This window comes from Neodiprion pinetum, chromosome 6, assembly GCF_021155775.2.
Source record: "Neodiprion pinetum isolate iyNeoPine1 chromosome 6, iyNeoPine1.2, whole genome shotgun sequence".
NCBI lineage: Eukaryota > Metazoa > Arthropoda > Insecta > Hymenoptera > Diprionidae > Neodiprion > Neodiprion pinetum.
The window spans coordinates 20318100-20325868 of NC_060237.1; the positions used below are offsets into that span (position 1 = coordinate 20318100).

Below are 7769 nucleotides of genomic sequence, written 5' to 3' on the forward strand. Positions count from 1 at the left end.
GAGACCTAAAAAGGCGATAGAGAGAGAATGAACGAAGCTTCTTGAAACTTCGAGTGTATTTGAACACATATTTGAAAGGTACGAGCAATAATTCGTATCGTCCAACTGTCGCAAAACGGCAGCGTTATTAACTGACCCGTTAACTCAAGAACATATCTTTAGTTAAAGGCTGACCATCGAAGGGCCTAGCCGCTTGAATCCGGAATCGGCAGGAGAAATAAAGTGTGTATTTCTTGTATGAAATGTGAAAAGTAAGATCATTATACATCATATCATATCATCATACATCATACATCATACATCGTACATCATACATCATCATACATGGTATTAAAGTTCGAAACCAAAGTTTGGATGTCGGATGTCACCCAAAATTTTTTTTCTCTTGACGTAATCGATTTGAAATCGGCTAGCAGAATTCCTCAGTCTGGAAACAGCCGCGCAGTAGAGCGGACGGATGAGAATCGCGCTCCGCAGATTTCGAGTACCGGGTTCTCTACCTCCTCGATCCTGCGCTCCGGGTCCGCTACCTGGTGGAACTTGACTTTCAGGACAAGCGCTCCGTAGTTCTGGCTGTCCAGGTCCTTGACTAGTAATTGTAATTATATTTGATCTAAAATTTTTTAAACTTGTCACGTTAAAACAAAGTATTTCAATTCATTTTTCCCGCAAGGACAAATTCAGTAGCTATGAATGCGCTAATAGAATTCATGATGTTATAAATTGATTAATTGATTATATTATTACTCCTGCGATATTTTTGATACGTTCTTATACTGAAGATATTTATTACTATTCCAGGTATATCCGTGGTGTTTATCGGTGGTTGTTGGAGGTGGTTGGCGGTGGTTGGAGGTGGTCGCAGGTCGACGAGGAGGAGGACGAGGAAGACGAGGAGAACAAGATGGACGAGGAGGACGAGGATTTGTGCTCGGTGAGTAAAACACTTTTATAATATTTGATGGCAATTGTAATTATATTTTATATGAAATATCTCAAACTTGTCATGTTTACAATAAATTGTTTCAATTCATTTTTCACGCAAGCACATATTCAGTAGCTTTAAACGCGCTAATGAAATTTATTACATACTGATTAAATAATTAATTATAATAATACTTACATAATATTTTTGATGTGTTCTTAGTCAGAAAATATTTATTACTATTCTAGGTATAACCCGAGGTGGTTGGCGGTGGTTGTTGGATGTGGTTGGCGGTGGTTGAAGGTGGTCGCAGGTCGACGAGGAGGAGGACGAGGAAGACCAGGAGAAGAAGGTGGCTGAGGATTTGTGCTCGGTGGGTAAATCACTTTTATAATATTTGATGGCAATTGAAATTATGTTTTATCTAAAATATTCCAAACTTGTCATGTTTACATTGAATTATTTCGATTCATTTTTCCGCAAGCACATATTCAGTAGCTATCAATGCGCTGAAAAAATTTATTACATTATTAATTAATTAATTATTTAATTAATTAATTACATTAATCCTTACACAATATTTTTGATTTGTTCCTATACTGAAATAATTTATTACTATTCCAGGTATAACCCGAGGTGGTTATCGGTGGTTGTTAGAGGTGGTTACCGGTGGTTGAAGGTGGTCGGAGGTCGGCGAGGAGGAGGACGAGGAAGACTAGGAAAAGAAGGTGGCTGAGGATTTGTGCTCGGTGGGTAAATCACTTTTATAATATTTGATGGCAATTGAAATTATGTTTTATCTAAAATATTCCAAACTTGTCATGTTTACATTGAATTATTTCGATTCATTTTTCCGCAAGCACATATTCAGTAGCTATCAATGCGCTGAAAAAATTTATTACATTATTAATTAATTACATTAATCCTTACACAATATTTTTGATTTGTTCCTATACTGAAATAATTTATTACTATTCCAGGTATAACCCGAGGTGGTTATCGGTGGTTGTTAGAGGTGGTTACCGGTGGTTGAAGGTGGTCGGAGGTCGGCGAGGAGGAGGACGAGGAAGACTAGGAAAAGAAGGTGGCTGAGGATTTGTGCTCGGTGAGTAAAACACTTTTATAATATTTAATGGCAATTGTAATTATATTTTATCTAAAATATTTCAAACTTGTCATGTTTACATTAAATTATTTAAATTCATTTTTCGCGCAAGCACAAATTCAGTAGATATAAATGCGCTAATGAAATTTATTATATTATTAATTAATTAATTAATTATATTAATCCTTACACAATATTTTTAATGTGTTCCTATACTGAGAATATTTATTACTATTCCAGGTATAACTCGAGGTGGTTGGCGGTGGTTGGAGGTGGTCGAGCTGGACGAGGTGGAGGACGAGGATTCGTGCTCGGTGAGTTTGACATTTTTACAATATTTGATGAAGTAGAATCAGCATTAGGAGTAGGATCAGGGGAAGATGTAGAAATAAGAATAGAAGTAGGAGTAGTGGTAGGAATAGGACTCGGAGTAGAAATAGGAGTAGAAGTAGGTAGGGCGGGGTGGGTCGTGAGGGGGCGGGGAGGGGGGCGGGAGGGGATATTATCATATCAAGTTATCAGTAATAAGCAATTGCGGGTAAAATATTAGCTTACTTTTGTAAGTATTTATGAATATAGCCTCTATGAATATTCATTGTTGGTATATAAGTTCTGGCAACGTACCTACTTTCTGTAAGAGATGTTGAAGATTTTCAACATAATTATGTTTCAGTTCTGTGCCCCACCTAGTGATCCACTAGTACATATCCTCCGACGTGACATCGCTGTGCTACGTATAAAGAAGAAAAGATTTATTAAGATGCAGATTGCTCCTCTCTTCTTGCCATTGTGCTTTCAGCCGTTGTTGTGGTGTGTGTTTAAAATTAAGGACAGTATATGTATAATATAGAATAACAGGTACAGCTACGAATATAGCACTGCAATAAATCTTATAGAAATGAGCTCTCATTGAGATTTCTCTGTATTTATAACTCGACGCGAGAAGGCAAAAATCAATGTAATGCCATCTGTAAGGTAATTGGACTCGTATTTGCACTACGAGAACTCGTTGGGCATTTTGCGGTGAAGTTTGAAAAATTGTTGTACAAGAAATTAAATAACTATGAAAATGGATAAAAAATATTATCTCTAATAGTGAATGTAGCTAATACAGCTTTAACCGTATATTGATTATGTTAATGATCTATTGTGACAAGATCGGAATTAGATAAGCTCTCTAAATACTCTTTTCTAGTCTATTAATTTATATCATGTATATGTAAATGTATATTTCTTCAGTTTATACAATCACTGCACTAGGATTAACCTTGCCACGTTTTATGGTGCGCTTGTGTAATTTGTATATTATTAACCTTACGTTTTACTCTATTTGCGACAAGTTGTGAGTGTTTCTAATTTCTTGGCTATTATTTATGTACATGTATGTGTATATATGTATATGTATACTTATGCATATATACATATATACACATGTTTAAAACTAGATTTTGACAATAAACACAGAGGTTTTAGTTTATTCGCATACGGATTTCTGTGTATAGGTATACTTGAACTAAAATATCCTTATCTCTAATACGGAGTTGTTCGTAATTCGCATTTGTTCTTGTAACCCAATGTCCTACACACGATGGCAAAAATCGAGATCCAACTTGACTGAGTCTCAAAGCCCTGTTGACATAAAAGCAGCTATTTGATAGAAATTATAGTTTATAGTTTACACAGCCCATTGCATGATATTTCATTATAAATACATATGTTTCAATGTATTTAGGAATAATTTATCAAATATACAGAGGTCATGTGCAAATAATAAATGAATTCGACCGCAGTTTGATGTATTCATTAGACCTTTAACAATAAATTTAAGCTTTGTTACTTTTTTCATTTTATTATGGATAATCAAAAACATTTCCGACTATTCGTGCTGTGGAAGCATGGGGATTAAACCAAATGTAGCAAAGGATTAGAAACAGTGTATGTAGAGTACGGGTATTTTTCTAATAATGCAAACACGTGCCGCTAGTTTAGTTTTGACATATCTAGAATACCACGCCTTGCGAATTAGCTTTCCACACAGAGATGAATGATGAATTTCAAGGACTGCATTATCGTTGTTGAATACTCTATGCCTCATGGGAAAAGAAAATGTGTAACGATAACATTGATGCACCGGATCATCGTCGACTTTAACTTTTGAAATGTCCTACCATTTCCGAACACCTCCAACCATCCTATTTACCTATACTACTAGATTAGCTATAATATAAAAAGAGAAGAATTATTCATTTTGAAATGAGATTCTATTCGACACGCGCTCGATGTATCCCATAACATTAATATTCAAAATTATTCCAACAACTTTTCATTTGCTCTCTCGATCTTGAATTTTCGTAGGCATATAATCGAAACGCTGTTCTAGCTAGTCGAGAGTGAAGTATCTACGTTGGGTAGAGAAGCAGAATTGTTTTTTGAAAAGTATTCGGATGGAAAAAAATTCAGAGTAACTGTAATACATCACGGATGCACTAATTTTGAACGAGATAAAATGGATTCTCCATATATGAGACAGTATTTAAAGCAGCCTAGTGATTTAAAGACCTAAAAAGGTGATAGAGAGAGAAAGAACGAAGCTTCTTAACACTTCGAGTGTATTTTAACACACATATGAAAGATACGAGCAAAATTTTTCATCATCCAACTGTCGGAGAACGGCAGCGTTATCAGCTGACCCGTTAACTGAAGGATATATCTTCAGTCAACGGCTGACCATCGAAGGGCCTGGCCGCTTGAGTCTGGAATCGGCAGGAGAGATAAAGTGCGTATTTCTTGTATGAAATGTGGAAACTAAAATCATTATACATCATATCATATCATCATACATCATACATCATACATCGTACATCATACATCATACATCATACATCATCATACCTAGTATTACAGTTCGAAACCAAAGTTTGAATTTTCGGATGTTCGGAAAGTGACGTCACCAATCTAAAATCGGCTAGCCGAGCTGCTCAGTCTGGTAACAACCGCGCAGTAGAGCGGACGGTTGACAGTCGCGCTCCGCAAATTTCGAGTACAGGGTTCTCAACCTCTCGGATCCCGCGCTTCGAGTCCGCTGCGTATTTCGAGTACCGGGTTCTCAACCTCTCGGATCCCACGCTTCGGGTCCGCTACGCGGTGAAACTCGACTTCCAGGATAAGCGCTCCGTGGTTCCTGGTTCATGTTTACGATAAATTATTTCAATTCGTTTTTCGCGCAACCCCAAATTCGGTACCTGTCAGTCCGCTAATAAAATTTCTCGACTTCTAGGATAAGCGCTCCGTGGTTCCTGGTTCATGTTTACGATAAATTGTTTCAATTCGTTTTTCGCGCAACCCCAAATTCGGTACCTGTCAGTCCGCTAATAAAATTTCTCGACTTCCAGGATAAGCGCTCCGTGGTTCCTGGTTCATGTTTACGATAAATTGTTTCAATTCGTTTTTCGCGCAACCCCAAATTCGGTACCTGTCAGTCCGCTAATAAAATTTCTCGACTTCCAGGATAAGCGCTCCGTGGTTCCTGGTTCATGTTTACGATAAATTATTTCAATTCGTTTTTCGCGCAACCCCAAATTCGGTACCTGTCAGTCCGCTAATAAAATTTCTCGACTTCTAGGATAAGCGCTCCGTGGTTCCTGGTTCATGTTTACGATAAATTATTTCAATTCGTTTTTCGCGCAAGCCCAAATTCGGTACCTGTCAGTCCGCTAATAAAATTTCTCGAATTCCAGGATAAGCGCTCCGTGGTTCCTGGTTCATGTTTACGATAAATTATTTCAATTCGTTTTTCGCGCAACCCCAAATTCGGTACCTGTCAGTCCGCTAATAAAATTTCTCGACTTCCAGGATAAGCGCTCCGTGGTTCCTGGTTCATGTTTACGATAAATTGTTTCAATTCGTTTTTCGCGCAACCCCAAATTCGGTACCTGTCAGTCCGCTAATAAAATTTCTCGACTTCTAGGATAAGCGCTCCGTGGTTCCTGGTTCATGTTTACGATAAATTATTTCAATTCGTTTTTCGCGCAAGCCCAAATTCGGTACCTGTCAGTCCGCTAATAAAATTTCTCGACTTCCAGGATAAGCGCTCCGTGGTTCCTGGTTCATGTTTACGATAAATTATTTCAATTCGTTTTTCGCGCAAGCCCAAATTCGGTAGCTGTCAGTCCGCTAATAAAATTTCTCGAATTCCAGGATAAGCGCTCCGTGGTTCCTGGTTCATGTTTACGATAAATTGTTTCAATTCGTTTTTCGCGCAACCCCAAATTCGGTACCTGTCAGTCCGCTAATAAAATTTCTCGACTTCCAGGATAAGCGCTCCGTGGTTCCTGGTTCATGTTTACGATAAATTATTTCAATTCGTTTTTCGCGCAAGCCCAAATTCGGTAGCTGTCAGTCCGCTAATAAAATTTCTCGAATTCCAGGATAAGCGCTCCGTGGTTCCTGGTTCATGTTTACGATAAATTATTTCAATTCGTTTTTCGCGCAACCCCAAATTCGGTACCTGTCAGTCCGCTAATAAAATTTCTCGACTTCTAGGATAAGCGCTCCGTGGTTCCTGGTTCATGTTTACGATAAATTATTTCAATTCGTTTTTCGCGCAACCCCAAATTCGGTACCTGTCAGTCCGCTAATAAAATTTCTCGACTTCCAGGATAAGCGCTCCGTGGTTCCTGGTTCATGTTTACGATAAATCATTTCAATTCGTTTTTCGCGCAAGCCCAAATTCGGTAGCTGTCAGTCCGCTAATAAAATTTCTCGACTTCCAGGATAAGCGCTCCGTGGTTCCTGGTTCATGTTTACGATAAATTATTTCAATTCGTTTTTCGCGCAAGCCCAAATTCAGTAGCTGTCGGTGCGCTAATAAAATTTCTATAACTTTATAATCTTCTTGTAATCTTTTTGGTAGAATATGTCGATAAAAAAATTATATTAAACCTTACACGGTATTTTTGATTCGTTCTCATGCTGAAAATATTTATTAGCATTCGAGGTATAACTCGAGGTGGTTGGCGGTGGTCGTTGGGGGTGGTTGAAGGTGGTCGGAGGTGGACGAGGAGGAGGACGAGAAGGACGAGGATTCGTGCTCGGTGAGTAAAACACTTTTATAATATTTGCTGGCAATTGTAATTATATTTTATCTAAAATATTTCAAACTAGTCATGTTTACATTAAATTATTTCAATTCATTTTTCGTGCAAGCACATATTCAGTAGCTATGAATAATCTTATACAATTTATTACATTATTAATTAATTAATTGATATTTTTATAATATTTAACGGCAATTGTAATTATATTTCATCTGAAATATTACAAACTTGTCACGTTTACAATAAATTATTTCGATTCATTTTTCGTGCAAGTACATATTCAGTAGCTATGAATAATCTCATACAATTTATCACATTATTAATCAATTAATTGATATTCTTATGATATTTAACGGCAATTGTAATTATATTTCATCTGAAATATAACAAACTTGTCACGTTTACAATAAATTATTTCAATTCATTCTTCGTGCAAGCACATATTCAGTAGCTATGAATAAGATTATACAATTTATTATATTATTAATTACTTAATTAATTACATTGATCCTTACACAATATTTTTGATGTGTTCCTATACTAAAAATATTCATTACTATTCCAGGTGTAACCCGAGGTGGCTGGCGATGGTTGGCGGTGGTCGGAGGTGGTCGGAGGTGGACGAGGAGGAGGACGAGCTGGA

General features: G+C 37.2%; 1 long non-coding RNA gene across 2 annotated transcripts; it reads left to right on the forward strand.

The window, feature by feature from the left end:
* Positions 1-24: 24 nt before the first annotated feature.
* Positions 25-3819, forward strand: LOC138191161 (uncharacterized). Of its 2 annotated transcripts, XR_011177489.1 has the most exons (8): positions 25-222; positions 417-598; positions 802-934; positions 1174-1298; positions 1550-1674; positions 1906-2030; positions 2271-2344; positions 2704-3819. It is a non-coding gene; the product is annotated as an uncharacterized lncRNA (long non-coding RNA). The 2 variants fall into 2 exon arrangements; XR_011177488.1 differs by having other exon boundaries at positions 27-598.
* Positions 3820-7769: the final 3950 nt, after the last annotated feature.